At 39.8% G+C, this 15689-nt stretch overlaps 1 protein-coding gene across 1 annotated transcript in view; it reads right to left on the bottom strand.

Moving 5' to 3' along the window:
• Positions 1 to 14910, bottom strand: part of LOC115130750 (complexin-1-like) — a 75366-nt gene extending 60456 nt beyond the window's left edge. The window contains exons 1-2 of the mRNA XM_065019739.1: positions 14631 to 14910; positions 8471 to 8652 (exon numbers count right to left, since the gene is read on the bottom strand). The gene's annotated coding sequence lies outside the window, so the exon portion shown is untranslated. The remainder of the gene's footprint in view (positions 1 to 8470; positions 8653 to 14630) is intronic.
• Positions 14911 to 15689: the final 779 nt, after the last annotated feature.

The raw sequence follows: 15689 nt of genomic DNA, 5'->3' as shown, positions 1-15689 counted from the left end.
ACTCCCAGTTTAACATTGTAATTAGCAAAAGGCATAGATATGTACCTGTCTTGAGTTGGCTGGTGACCTCTATGCAGACACATATGCACACAGTAGACAATCTGTATGTCTTTTAAAGTACATACTTTATAGGAAAAAATGCAGTAGCATGCCTGCAGGTTGTTCACAGACAAATCAACACTGTGCCATGACTATAAAGTGCCCTGGTACTGCAATACTCTCCCAAGCCTTGTTTCAAAGCCAGCCGTTAGTGTGTGCATGGCAACCCAAGTGATGATGATGATGCACGTATCGAAACTAAAGCCCTCTAATAGCCAGGATTACAGATTGACATGGGTGTCACAGATTCCTATGGAATTCAAACCTGAAATGTGGAGATATTTCTCTCTCCACCCACCGAGTGCAAAACAAGCACCGTGGCGTCATCCGTTGCTTTTAGTGAGCCCACATGAACAACATGGACCCACACACTGAGTAATGTACAAAACAAACAAACTAATTGATGGGCTTTGTTAGTGCTCCATCATGATCATTGTTACTATTGTTGTTGTAATTATTAGGATCAGGGTGCCTTGGATATACTGTCCTGTACTGTATGTCATTTCAGTGCATTACATGACATTCGCCCATTTAAGCACTTTGGCTTACAAAGATCAAACAAACCCAATCATAGTCAAAAGCTGTGTGGTTGGAATTACTTACCATGCAAGTATATCACAATAAACTGTAATATCATACCTCGTTTGTACTGCAGTTCACAAGCTAAACCTCACTAGGGACCTCTATGGATCTACAGAATATGAGGCCTCCTTTAAAGTTTAACTAACTGAATCTCCCACATTTTCATATGTAAATGTGAACAGAGGGTCCTCCAGTATTCCACTGTAATAGATTGACACGTTTACTGAAATTAGGGCGCATGTCGAGAATTTTTCATCCTCCCCTTTTCAGCTTTCTATCCTGTTTCATTTTGAGGAGCAAAACAATGAGGTTGGGATTGAATAGGCTTGCCAAAACCAGGTAATTAGGCTTATTCTGCAATTCCCCACAGAGGTTTTTCCCGAACACCCACGACTTAAAAAGCGGAGATAAATCCAAGTTAACTCAAACAGCATTATTGCTCTGTATTGACTGAAATAGGTTACAGATTCATAGCCATAAGCACAACACATAGGAACATGTACATAAATTAAATTGAGATGAAAATAAATATTTTTCATGATGATCAGTTGCTTTTGTATTGTTCACACTTTGAAATCAGGTTATTATTAAACTTACATTTTAGTCATTTAACAGATACTCTTATCCGGAGCGACTTACAGGAGAAATTAGGGTTAAGTGCCTTGCTCAAGGGCACATTGACAGATTTTTCACCTAGTCGGCTCAGGGATTCGAACAAGTGACCTTTCAAGTACTCTCCCAACGCTCTTAACCGCTAGGCTATCTGCCACCTTTAATAAAGTCAATTTAATACAGAAGAAGCTGCTGACGAATATCATTTAAGGGGCCCAACAGAAGGTGTCCAGACAATTCAGAGGTCAGCCCTAGACCATCTTGAATACATTCCAATGCTTCCTTGAGAGAACCACTGATCTTTCACCACAAACAGATATTCATTCAGATTCATTGATTTTGAAACTCATTACAATATTGCTTTGCAATTTATTTGGCTCAATTCTATGATCTACATGATTTCTCTAACTTAATTTAATTGAACACCATCCATGAACTTTTCTTCATATTTATGCACCAGTAGGCAATATCGACCAGTGTAATGAAATTCCCAGTTGTAAACCATATCCCAAGGTATTCCTGCTTCTTACATAGGTTGCCTTAGTTTTGCTTTCCATTTACGATCATCATCTTGTTACCTGATTAATCATCTTCAGTTTCTAGAAAGCCTCGAACACTTTCTAGAAAACCAAACACTCGTGTTCAAAGAGCTCTTCCAGTAAACCTTATACAATCCACATATATAAAAATGGTTTAACAGAGTACTAAAGAAAATACAACTTCTACACAGGGTTGCATGGTTTGGACCTGATAATGCGTCTTCAGTTTTCTGTTTATTACAAAAGACTAGAGACACAGTCATTGTAATGCATGCTCTGCCTATCCGAGCTGAATAAATCACACTGATCTGCCCAAACTAGTCTTTGCCTTAAAATGGTGAGTTGGCCTCTAAATCAAGGTGGGTAATCTACACACTTTGATAACGTGTGTTCCGTCATTTAATTGAATTATTGGTCCTCCGAAAACGTCTGAAGCCCTACCTCCTTTAAATAGTTTGTAAAAATCCTGTGGCACTTGTATAAAAAAAAATATATGCACTTGTATTTCCCTAAAATATATATGCACTTGTATTTCCCTAAAATATATATGCACTTGTATTTCCCTAAAATATATATGCACTTGTATTTCCCTAAAATATATATGCACTTGTATTTCCCTAAAATATATATGCACTTGTATTTCCCTAAAATATATATGCACTTGTATTTCCCTAAAATATATATGCACTTGTATTTCCCTAAAATATATATGCACTTGTATTTCCCTACTAGGGCTGACTTTGCGGATGACATGTACTTGCAAATATTGTCAAATATTGTGAATTGTTGTTGTCTCAGCTAGCTATCTTACGATGAAGGCACTAACGGAAGATGTTCTGGATAAGAGCGTCTCCTAAATGACTCAAATGTGCATGTAATGTCAAATTTCCCCTGGAGATTGTGTGTTTCATATGAACACCTAGTGGAGGACAGAGGGATACTGGAATGAGGCCTCTGCTTTCTTCTCCGTTCTCCTCTTACCTCTGGGAAGGATAGGGACACTCACTTGCTAGTTGCTGATGGTGGTGGTGGGACAATAACTAGGAAGTTGGTATATCTATCCATCATCCTGTCATGAAAGACCTAATCTCCAACCAATGGAGGCTGTTATAGCAGGCATATTACATCCTGATATTTGGGGATTCCTCCTAATGGATACCCTAATATCATGCTTCTATCCCTGGGGTTCCTCGTTGAGCACACCTTGCAGATATAAAATGACCGAATAGGGGTAAGAAATATGGCTGACAGGTGATGTTGTAACCATATTGCTCACACTTCCATTCATTTCAGATCCATAAGGAGTAGAAAGTAATACAAACAAATATAATATTGTAATATAACACATCATCATTTTGTGGATAAGAAAAAGAAAATTAATGAAGCTGCAATGTGTAAATGTCAATCCAGTCATATAATATCAACCTGATATTTTAACGTGGATCATTACTGAACAGTAATCCCTAAGGTGTCAGTCCCTTTGGTGCTGCTGCTTGGTAATGGAGATCGACTTGTGTTCATTAATATGCGTTATTGATGTTGCACTATTAATTGAATGATAACTTGCAGCATATTGCATGGGAGATGTGGGGATCTCAATTTAATAAGGGCAAGTGTGCAAATAGGTCATAATATGACACCCAAATAATGTTGGTATTGTCTTGGTATGGTTAGCATGTGGCTTGCATTTTCATTCATTTTCTATGATGCCACTGCCTTCCGGTCTGTAGCTAGCTAGCATATAAAATAATTTGAAGTCCTTAAGCCTTCAGCTACTTCTAGGTACAGTTGAGACTTGGGGGGTGTATTATGGTGGACTTGAGGTGGGCTGAATGATGACCATACACTTAAATTATCATGACCAATTATCCAGGAACTTCCCTAAGCCACTTATGCACACACACACGCAAATGCACACGCACACACACACACACACACACACACACACACACACACACACACACACACACGCACACACACACGCACACGCACACGCACACGCACACACACACACACACACACGCACACACACACGCACATAGCACTCAGACAGTGAGTCACAACATGCCTTTGCTGCCATGATCAGTCCACTGCTGAATCATTTCTGATATGCCTCTGACGTTATGAGACAGATAAGTGCAGATGGCAGTATATACTGTACATGTAGGCTTAGTGCCTCCTTCTGGGAGTTGGAGGTGAAGAGCTCCGATGTGCTCCGATGTGCTGCATATACTGTACATGCAGGCTTAGTGCCTCCTTCTGGGAGTTGGAGGTGAAGAGCTCCGATGTGCTGCTTCTGCCTTTCCTCTTGTTCAGAACCCTGGGAGGGGCCATTCCAGGGGCTGGTGCCTTCCTCCTCTCTCTCCAACCCTCAAAGTTCCAGAATGGAGGCAATTGTAGTCAGGGAGAAATCCAAACCAGTCTCATAGCAATCAATGGCATTAGAGCCATTGGTGATGCCTTTCCCATTTACACTGAACAAAAATATAAATGCAACATGTAAACTGTTAGTCCCATGTTTCATGAGCTGAAATAAAATGTAACAGGCATTTTCCATATGCGTAAAAAGGTTATTTCTCTCAAATGTTGCGCACAAATGTGTTTACATCCATGTTTGTGAGAATGTCTCCTTTGCCAAGACAATCCATCCACCTGACAAGTGTGGCAAATCAAGGAGCTGATTAAATAGAATGATCATTACACAAGTGCACCTTGTGCTGGGGACAATAAAAGGCCACTCTAAAATGTGCCATTTTGTCACACAACACAATGCAACAGATGTCTCAAGTTTTGAGGGAGCGTGCAATTGCTATGCTGCCTGCAGGAATGTCCACCAGAGCTGTTGCCAGAGAATTTATGTTAATTTCTCTACCAAAATCCGCCTCTAACGTCGTTTTAGGGAATTTGGCAGTTTCTTCAACCGGCCTCACAACCAGAGACCCCGTGTACTGTATGGAGTCGTGTGAGCGAGCGGTTTTCTGATGTCAACGTTGTGAACATTGTGCCCCATGGTGACAGTGGGGTTATGCTATGGGCAGGCATAAGCTATGGACAATGAACACAAATTAATTTTAGCGATGGTAATTTAAATGCACAGGGATACAGTGACGAGATCCATTATCGTGCCATTCATCCACCACTATTACCTCATGCTTCCGCATGATAATGCACGGCCCCATGTCGCAAGGATCTGAACACAATTTCAGGAAGCTGTAAATGTCCTTGTTCTTCCATGGCCTGCATATTCACCAGACATGTCAGCCATTGAGCATGTTTGGGATGTTCTGGATTGACGTGTACGAGAGAGTTCCTGACAAAATCTAGCAACTTCGCACAGCCATTACATTTAAAAAAAAATAAACCTCAGTCTAACAAAAAAAATATATAACTTGACTTTAAAATGAAATCAATCAAGCATCTTATCAACCCTCAAACTCATACTGAAAAAACACCTAGAAATTGACACCTAGCATTAGTAATTAAACTTTTTATGAGGTTAGTTCTCAGAAGTACCTTCTGGATCCATGCATGAATCCATATGTAATTTAATTTCCAGCTAGTCATTTGTTTTTGCACCATTGTCAGAAAATTCTTCATGACTGCAAATCTGTTTGATCCGAATAGTATCCATATTGGAAATGATTTGCTCTGATCTACTAACACAGAACATGAGTTCCCTTGGAAACCATATTATATAAATATATATAAATATATAAATATATATAAATTATATAAAATGTCCAACATTCTGACAAGGAGTACAACATGACATCACAGCAAAGCCCTAATTTGACTGAATTCTGGAATATGACATACATAATGACATCGTAGCATAACCAGTGTTGAGGAGCAGGAATGTGAGCAACTAACGGTAAATTAAAACGATAGCACTTCCAAAACTATGTCAAACATTCTATATCTATCATGAAAGCACATTCTGTGACAGTCAACTCCATTATAATTGAGATCGGAGGTGACCAATGTGGTTAAACGGTGTTCAAGGTTCATATAGGAAAATTGTGGACTATCAGTTAGCTCCAACACACACACCATCGTACAGCATAGTACAGCCCCCTGCCTCCCAAAACCCTATCTCCTAGCTCATGCTCCCATTCACAATTCCTCTCTCACCTGGGTCTCCTCTCATTGTTTCTGGGTCACACTGGAAAACATCTAGCCACAGAGTTATTCTTTCCCTTAACCCTGCCACAACCAATTTATCCCCCTCATTCATAGAGTCATTATAGGATTTGATGATCCTCTGTGTGTGGTGTCCGCAGATGCAGATGTAGGATCTTAATTTAAGCCGTATTGTCGCAGAAAAATAATCCTGCTACAACAGGATTTAAACATTTAGTCCATAATGCTGCTTGAGAGGTGCTTAAGCTGGTTAAAATGTAGGGTTGGAAAATGTATTGAAAGTTCCCAGAATTTTGCCATATGAAAAGTGAAATATTGTTAATATATCTGTTTGTTAGTGCGGGTTTTCAGTTAGTTTTTGTAAATCATGAAGCTTATCGGCATTTCCTGCGGTGCAGAAAAATTCTCAGCAACCAAAGACTGATCAAGTTAGGATCCCACAAATCTGTATGCATAGGCTTACATTGAAGAGACTTTTTTATTTGGTCATGCACCAGTGGTGTTAATGATGGGGAAAGGAAATAGCATGGCTAGTAATGTGAAATAATGCTCTGGGAGAAGTAAGTCATTAAGATGAACTGTGTGAAGTCACCAAATAGAGTTTCGCTGCCTGTGGACATTGCTAAACACACATGTGATTGCATGACTGTATGTTCTTACAGTAAAGGGAGGCATGTGGTCTTAACACGTTATTTCTAGGTCCTTTTTAAACCCTTGGCAACTAGGCTTGTGCCAACTAATGGATTCTGTGCTGTGGTATCACCATACTTTGCAACGATTTGAACAACATTAACAGCATAATAAAACCTTAGCTGAATTCAGCTACATTAGCCATATCAGCTAATTGAAGTGGCACTTTCACATACGAAAGCCTAGCCCATCGGTGATAAATCACCAAGGTGATACAAATAAATCACTGATTACAGATGGCCAACATCCCTTTGCGTTGTTTTACGATACAAGCACAAATTCACAAGACAATGTTCCCTCGATCCAAATTGTTTTCTTTTGAACCGAATGGCAGTAAACTGAAAGCTTTGGGGAATTTTGATAAACAAGCCACTTCTTTCTGGAGTGTTAACAAAGCATGGGGGGACTGAAGGTCGGATGTTTATTAGAAGTGCAAGTGGAGTGTGCAATTGCCTCCTTGTCTCAAGGAGAAAGAGGGTGTTGCTAAGTCTAATGTTTCTCAACGGGCTCCATTGTTTCGCCCTCAAAACTCATCAATCATTCTAGCGTCAATACAGAGGAGCATCATGGCCAGACAATGCATTCCCCCTCGTGTTCAGTCATGGACAGAGAGAGTGGAGCTGCGATGTAGGGTGGAGCACATAGCACTTCTGCTCATCACTCATCAAGTCGTTCCTCTGAGTGTGTTTCCAAAACAAAGTAAGTACATGGTTAATACACAATAGCATAATTTAAGTTACTGATTCTTACCAACTATGGCCCCTTTTGTGTTATGTACACACACTGGATTGATAAACCAACTCAAAGGAATTGTGAAAAAATCTCTTAGAGTTATTTCTTCACACAGGAACTAACATTGTGCTGTTGAGAGGAAGGAAGGAAGAGCTAAAACAATATGACAACTCGATGCCTGATTATTTAAGTGGTTGATATACTCAACCATTTAGGTTGTTGAGTCCAAGAGATTATAAAGACAGGTAATGACTAGTACTGTAGGCTGAGGATATAACGTAACTTGCCTAAGACTAGACTGACCACTTCTATTAAAATGATTTGGCAATCAGAAATGGGATCAGAAGTCTTTGGATTTTAAGCTCTTTTCGTCAAATCTGCTGATTGTATGAACCAGCCTCAGGTAGCCTAGTGGTTAGAGCATTGGGCCAGTAACAGAAAGGTTGCTAGATTGAATCCCTGAGCTGGCAAGATAAAAAAAAATAGGTCGTTCTGCCCCTGAATAAGGCAGTTAACCCACTGTTCCTAGGCCGTCATTGTAAATAAGAATTTGTTCTTAACTGACTTGCCTAGTTAAATAAAGGTCAAATAAAACTAAAACTCATAGCAATCTTTGATTAATATGTCCTGCATCAACAGCTGAGCTGGAGAAGTTGAGTCAAATTCAGAGCTGCTACAACACGTTGGTGTGGTGTGTTTCATGGAAACTGAGGATATAGAGGCTCTACAATTTCTGGAAATATTGGCCAACGATGACAGCATAGCAATGAAAATAACATTAATAATAAACATATAAAATAACATTGACATTAGATGTAGAAATGCATGTTGTTACCAAGACCATTTCTGCAGTTTATGTACCATTCACAGAGCTAATTTCAGACCGCAAGTTAAATTAAAGTAATCAATCTGGAATAGAGAGGCTCTAGCTTTTGTTTTCATGCTGTGGCCTCATTGGTTTTTATTCAAATAGTTCATGATGACTCGTGAGGCCAATTGTAAAACTTGGATGGGCCACAACCCACAGGTTAGGGAATAAAGGGTTGCTTTAGTGTCTGACCAACTGCCTCACTTACCTGCTGAAGAGGTAGTCAAATATACAGTACCAATCAAAAGGTTGGACACACAGATGACCTGGCCTCCACAATCACTCGACCTCAACCCAATTGAGATGATTTGGGATGAGTTGGACCGCCGACAAGTGTTAAGCATATGTGGGAGCTCCTTCAAGACTGTTGGAAATGTATTCCAGGTGAGGCTGGTTGAGAGAATGACAAGAGTGTGCAAAGCTGTCATCAAGGCAAAGGGTGGCTACTTTGAAGAATCTCAAATATAAAATATATTTGATTCGTTTAACACTTTTTATGTTACTGCATAATTCCATATGTGTTATTTCATAGTTTTGATGTCTTCACTATTATTCTAAAATATAGAAAATAGTACAAATAAAGAAAAACCCTTGAATGAGTAGGTGTCTCCAAACTTTTGACTGCTACTGTTCGTTCTGTACTGCCGTCTCTCAATACTCTTAAACCACTTCCTATTTCAAAGGAATGGATCGCTTTCTGCCATCCTACTTTAATTGAAGTTCTCTACAGATCAGTGGTCAGTCATGATAAAAGTAATCAAGGAAAGGAGTCTATATGACTAGAGACACAGAATATGACCAAAATAAAGTCTTAGCATAAAGCTGGGTATAAAGGAAGATGGTAAACTTGAGGGAGAGTTCAGAAGAATAAGGCCATGATCCTCCACAGGCAAGGAAAGCAGTGTCTTCCCAATGCAGGTACGCGTTGAATAAAATATGGTGGAGTAAATTAGGTTTGTGGCAGGCCAGCTCCAACGCTGTAGTGGAACATTAATTAGAATCCCTTGATAGGTGCAAAATGTTAATGGTTTGACTGATCACATTTTCATGGAGCACAACAGGTGAGGCTTGCTCTCAGCGGTAGGCTCATTCAACCGGCATGAACCACATGGAAAGCACAAACTGAAGCAGACAAGCGAGTTAGGGGCTGGCAGTTTCGAACTCGAAAAGAAAACTGAATAAAACTAACAACAACAACCAAAGCCTGTATTGATCAAAATAATCATACCAGCATGCTGAAAATCAATATAGCAGTCTTACATATATAGTTACGTACACAATGACATACACACTAAATGTAATATGACATCAAATGGAATGGACAAAATGGCAATCTGTTGTCAAGCAGATGAATGACATGAGGCTCCTCATGAAGGTCTAGGAGAGCAGAACAACAGCAAGAAACAGAGGGATATAAACAGAGGGATAGAAACAGAGGGATAGAAACAGAGAGATATAAACAGAGGGAAAGAAACAGAGGGAAAGAAACAGAGGGATAGAAAAAGAGGGATAGAAACAGAGGGATAGAAACAGAGGGATAGAAACAGAGGGATAGAAACAGAGGGATCTAAACAGAGGGATATAAACAGAGAGATAGAAACAGAGGGATAGAAACAGAGGGATAGAAACAGAGGGATAGAAACAGAGAGATAGAAACAGAGGGAAGGAAACAGAGGGAAAGAAACAGAGGGATAGAAACAGAGGGATAGAAACAGAGGGATAGAAACAGAGAGATATAAACAGAGGGATAGAAACAGAGGGATCTAAACAGAGAGATAGAAACAGAGGGATAGAAACAGAGAGATATAAACAGAGGGATATAAACAGAGGGATCTAAACAGAGAGATAGAAACAGAGGGATAGAAACAGAGGGATAGAAACAGAGGGATAGAAACAGAGGGATAGAAACAGAGAGATAGAAACAGAGGGAAAGAAACAGAGGGAAAGAAACAGAGGGATAGAAAAAGAGGGATAGAAACAGAGGGATAGAAACAGAGGGATAGAAACAGAGGGATAGAAACAGAGGGATAGAAACAGAGGGATATAAACAGAGAGATATAAACAGAGGGATAGAAACAGAGAGATATAAACAGAGGGATAGAAACAGAGGGATAGAAACAGAGAGATAGAAACAGAGGGATAGAAACAGAGGGATATAAACAGAGAGATATAAACAGAGGGATAGAAACAGAGAGATATAAACAGAGGGATAGAAACAGAGGGATAGAAACAGAGGGATAGAAACAGAGGGATAGAAACAGAGAGATAGAAACAGAGGGATAGAAACAGAGGGATAGAAACAGAGAGATAGAAACAGAGAGATAGAAACAGAGAGATATAAACAGAGGGATAGAAACAGAGGGATATAAACAGAGAGATAGAAACAGAGGGATAGAACAGAGGGATAGAAACAGAGGGATAGAAACAGAGAGAAAGAAAAAATAGTGTCCTTTGAAAGTCGTTGAGAGCATTCAGGTTGCCGAGGACATCATCACCTGCTCCTTATTTGATTTGAGGAGAAGGGTGAGATTGTGTTATGTTCTCTAATGAGAGGAGAAGCGACCTGAAGCCCCGGAGAGAGGGTGCCTGTCTGCCACTTCAACTTGGTGACATTTTGTGCCCGCTCACGGTCAAACTCTAGAGAGAGCAAGGACAAGGTTGAGGATGATGTGCACTCTGCAGAGAATCTGGCAGGGCTACGGTGGAGTGGGTCTACGTGGCATTCTTATCAATGCTTCCTCAGTGTGTAGATCACAGTGACAGGACTAATGAGGTCAGTGTCATCAGGTCAGTGTCATCACTGTGCATACACTACGGAAGACATTGCATGGAGTATTCTGAATGTTTAAGTCTATGGCCAGAATATTTGTTTAGCATGATTAAATTGTAATTATTTCAAGTCTATCAGCAGGTAATCAGTGGCCTATTTGCTAAACGCTCAGGTTATTATGCAAGGTCATTTCCTGTCTTGGCAGTAGTCATAAACAAAAGACTAAATCAAATAATAATATTAGGTTTCTTTAATGTAGCCTACACACGCCTATACATTTTTATTTATTTATTTATTTCACCTTTATTTAACCAGGTAGGCAAGTTGAGAACAAATTCTCATTTACAATTGCGACCTGGCCAAGATAAAGCAAAGCAGTTCGACAGATACAACGACACAGAGTTACACATGGAGTAAAACAAACATACAGTCAATAATACAGTATAAACAAGTCTATATACAATGTGAGCAAATGAGGTGACATGCTGTAGATAACGGCACACTAACTAGCTTGTATGCATTAGCTTGTAATAATAACCATAGAAATAGCCATTACAGCTGTTATTTCCAATACATGTTTCCCTAAAAATAGAAAGAGAAATCAGCCTTTCTCAAGAATGTATCCAATGACCTTGTGCATATCTATCCATCTTGTGAGTCCTGGCCTTCGTTTAGTGCCAGTGCTCTCTCTTTACATACAGTACCAGTCAAAAGTTTGGACACACCTACTCATTCAAGGGTTTTTCTTTATTTGTACTATTTTATACATTGTAGAATAAGACATCAAAACTATGAAATAACACATATGGAGTCATGTAGTAACCCCAAAAAAGTGTTAAACACATCAATTTTATATTTGCGATTCTTCAAAGTAGCCACCTTGCCTTGATGACAGCTATGCACGCTCTTTTTGTTATTTCATGGCGTTGATGTCTTCACTATTATTCTATAGTGTAGAAAATAGTCAAAGAAACTTTTGACTGGTACTATATATTTATTTATTTATTTATTTATTATTATTTTTTTATATTTTTTTTACAATAAACAATAAAAAACTTAACATTTACATACATTTCCACAAACATGAATGACATCACACATGCTCACACCCACATGTTCCCACCATATCTACCCCCGTATCCACCCCCGATACTTGTAAGACTCTGCCCCATATGACTTCAAATGATGTTATGTTGTTTCTGTCTGTAGACAGATTGTTTTACATATTTAAATAACAAGGCATTGATTCTTCCCTCCTCTTAACGACGGAGTTTCATTTGACTTTCAGTATTTAAGTAATAGTTTCTCTAATGTAAGTGAAGAAAATAATATTGCCCAGTCCATTGGGTATCTTACTAAGTCTTGAAATACTCACCATGTCTTGAAATATGCAGATAGATTGATTGAAAGTAAACTTACATTGGAAAACTTTTGACAGACAGCTTTCTAATTCTGCCCATAATGTTTGGACTTCATAGCACTCCCAGAAGGCATTAACTAGTGAGTCATTGCTAGTTTTACACTTAAGACATGACTCTGCTGTTGTCCTGTAGAATTTATGAATTTTGTCTCTCGTATGATAAATGATGTACATGATCTTTTTCTGAATCAAATAGAATTCCCTCAACATTGCTGTGATGTCCAAAATCTTTCGAAATGTCTTAAATGTCTTGATATCAAACATTTAAGTTGCATTTATTTGAAAATGTCTACATTGGTCAGTCCAAAATGGCTTTTTAATTCTGCCAGTGCTCTCCTCACAGACAGCCTTTAGTCCAGGTTCTGTGGTGACTCCCTCCTCTGGATGATGTCATACACGGAGTGCCAATGCCCCCGCCGAAGAGCTGTGTACGTGTCATCAAACTCATCTGGGTCCGCATAGATATGTTCAACGTTTTCATAGTTGGGGGAGCTCTCCCTCCTACTGACATCTAGATGAGCGCCATCATTATTGACAGTTTGGACGTTCATTCTGATATCATGCCCTCCCACGTTTCTCCTTTTCAGTGTGCTAAAGGTAAAGACCAGAAGAGCTGCGACAGTCAGGAGAACCACCACCACCAGAACAAAAATTAACACAGACACTGGTCCTTTAGTGACGGTGAGTGTAGCTTCCAGGGAGGGTAACTTCTCCTGACCAATCAGTGCACAGGAGTAGCTACCTGCATCCTCACTGCTGACTGTGTGGATTGTTATGTAACCTTTTTCACCATTTGGGCTGGTTATGCGTTGTCCGTCTTTGTACAAGATGAAGCCCCCAAAGCCTTGCGGAAGACCACACTGGGTATGACACCAGATCGACACAGAGGCTCCTTGGTCCACGACGTCAGGATATACATGCACATATAAGTCTGTGACAGACAGGGAGACCGCTGGCGAATTGAAGTATGTCCCTTGCGTTTTTAACAGGAACCTGTACTTGGACGAGTCGCTCTTTCTCAAATCTGTGATTCTCAGGGTGCAGTCGCTACCGTTGCCACGATATTCCACACGACCCACATACTCCGGGTGCCGAGTCAGATCTTCAGGCTCCATTCTGAGATCTGTATTATTCACCCAAAGTGTCTCTGAGATATTGAGACCTCTGGGGAATATATAAGTGCAAGGTAGGTCTACATATGACCCAGGGAAGCCACAGATTGTCTTGGGGGTGTAACTCACATCCAAACAGTTTCTTTGTAGACACTCTGCAGGAGCACGGAGATCCTCATAGCCCTTTATAGCACAGGAGTAGCTGCCTGTATACCTACTATTGACTGAGTTGAGGGACAGGCTGAAGGTGTTGTTGTATAGAACCATTTTAGCGTTCTTGTACCAGATGTAGGTGGGGTCATCACTCAGAGTGCAGTTAGTGGTACAGGTCAGTTTCACCCCCTGTCCATTTCTCACAGAATCCTTCTTTATCTGCAGACTTGTGACAATCAACTTGATTCCAGGTACACTATTTATCCATCCAGAGGACTCTGCCTTAAATCTAAAGCGATAGACACCCTCATCACTCTTTCTAATATCTCTTATTTCAAGGAAAGATCTGCCACCAAACGTCAAACGACCTTTATATTCTGGGTCTGTGGAGAGGTCCTCAGGTATAGTCTTGTCCCTCCATTTCCACATCTGTTTTTTTTTAAACCAGTAGAGGTGTTGGTATTTACTTTTGGTATTTGTTTGATGGAGGCATCTTACTTTCACAGTTTGTCCCTGTAATGCACAGATAGTCAACTCTGCACAGGTGAAATTCACCACGTTCACAGACAGAAGACCTGGTATGAAGAGAAACAGTCCAAAAAGCGTTCTTCCTGTCAGTGTCATGGGGATCTCTGCAGTTACCTATAGTGTAGAGGCAATAACATCATAGATATAATGAATCAAGTATTTGATGAAGATTTTAGCATGAAATGTTTGCCTCATATTACTCAATATTTGTTCTAACCCAAACTGCTCTAGAGCCCAAAAACGACTTTGACGTCAATGTCAACAAACTTTTCCAGAAGTTGAAAAGCTAGCTTTTTGACAAATGGGATCAGAAGTCTTGGGGTTTTAAGCTGTGTGAATTGAGAGAAATGTAATTAGTGAAGTAAATAATCACAAAGATACTTACACTTTGGAAAAGATGCTCAACGGATATCTTCAAAATTTCTGGCAGCACACAGTTGAACGAAATATAACTGTGAAGATGTTTCTTAATAAACGGAGGCAGGACATGTTGCTGATACACATCTCACCCACTTCCTTCCCTTTAAGACACATTGGTGGTGTGATGACTATATAAGGCAAAGAACAGAATCTGACTAACTTTATATGGGATACCTGACACTGTTGGCTAAGACAAATGTAGCTGAAACATTTCAAATCGCTTCTGTTACAGCTCTATGTTACGGTGGGATACACCTTTAACATCTCTATTGGTTAGGTAAATGATTTCCCCCCCTTTTTATCCCCTGAGAATTACAATCTAATATTTCACACTGTCATCTCAGTGTTGGTTTTCATATATTTCACAATCAGGAAGAGGTTGCTTAAACTAACAACAAACTAACAAAGGAGAGTGATAAGGGGATGTGGGGGAAATGAATTGGTACAGTAGATGACACAACTTGACTTTGACCAATAAAGCTCCACCAACATGGTAGCACGTCCAAAAGACAAATGTTGTACTACAGAAAAGTCACGGTTCTGACGATTTTATACCAATGCAATTTGACAGGATTTGATACAGCAGCCTCATCCAGCAACCTTGACAAATAAAGTGATACAGTATTGACAGCATCTCAAACAGTAAGCAGTGATGAGGGAAAACAAGTGATAAAGGTTCAGGCGTTTGAATGTTAATATGAGAAAAGCCAAATACCATGCATCTGCACAGTAGTAATAAGGAAGCACTTTTGATTTCTCCAAACAAAACCATGTTTGTATGAGATGAGCCTCTCCATCCGTCTTCTATCCCAGAGGTAGCTGTTTATACTCTGATGAATATACATCATATTACCTGAGACAAGGAGATGAGAAAACCCATTAAAGGGCTCATGTCATGGGACATGATGGAGCCTGGAAATAGAGGGACCAGAGGACAGGTTTGAAATGGCTCAATCTCAGGCAATTATTTCTTTGCAGATTGCACCGCATGCATATCGCATGAGATCAAATGCTGGGGACCATG

Source organism: Oncorhynchus nerka, linkage group LG6 (genome assembly GCF_034236695.1).
Source record: "Oncorhynchus nerka isolate Pitt River linkage group LG6, Oner_Uvic_2.0, whole genome shotgun sequence".
Lineage (NCBI taxonomy): Eukaryota > Metazoa > Chordata > Actinopteri > Salmoniformes > Salmonidae > Oncorhynchus > Oncorhynchus nerka.
This window is presented reverse-complemented; position numbering and strand designations above follow the sequence as displayed.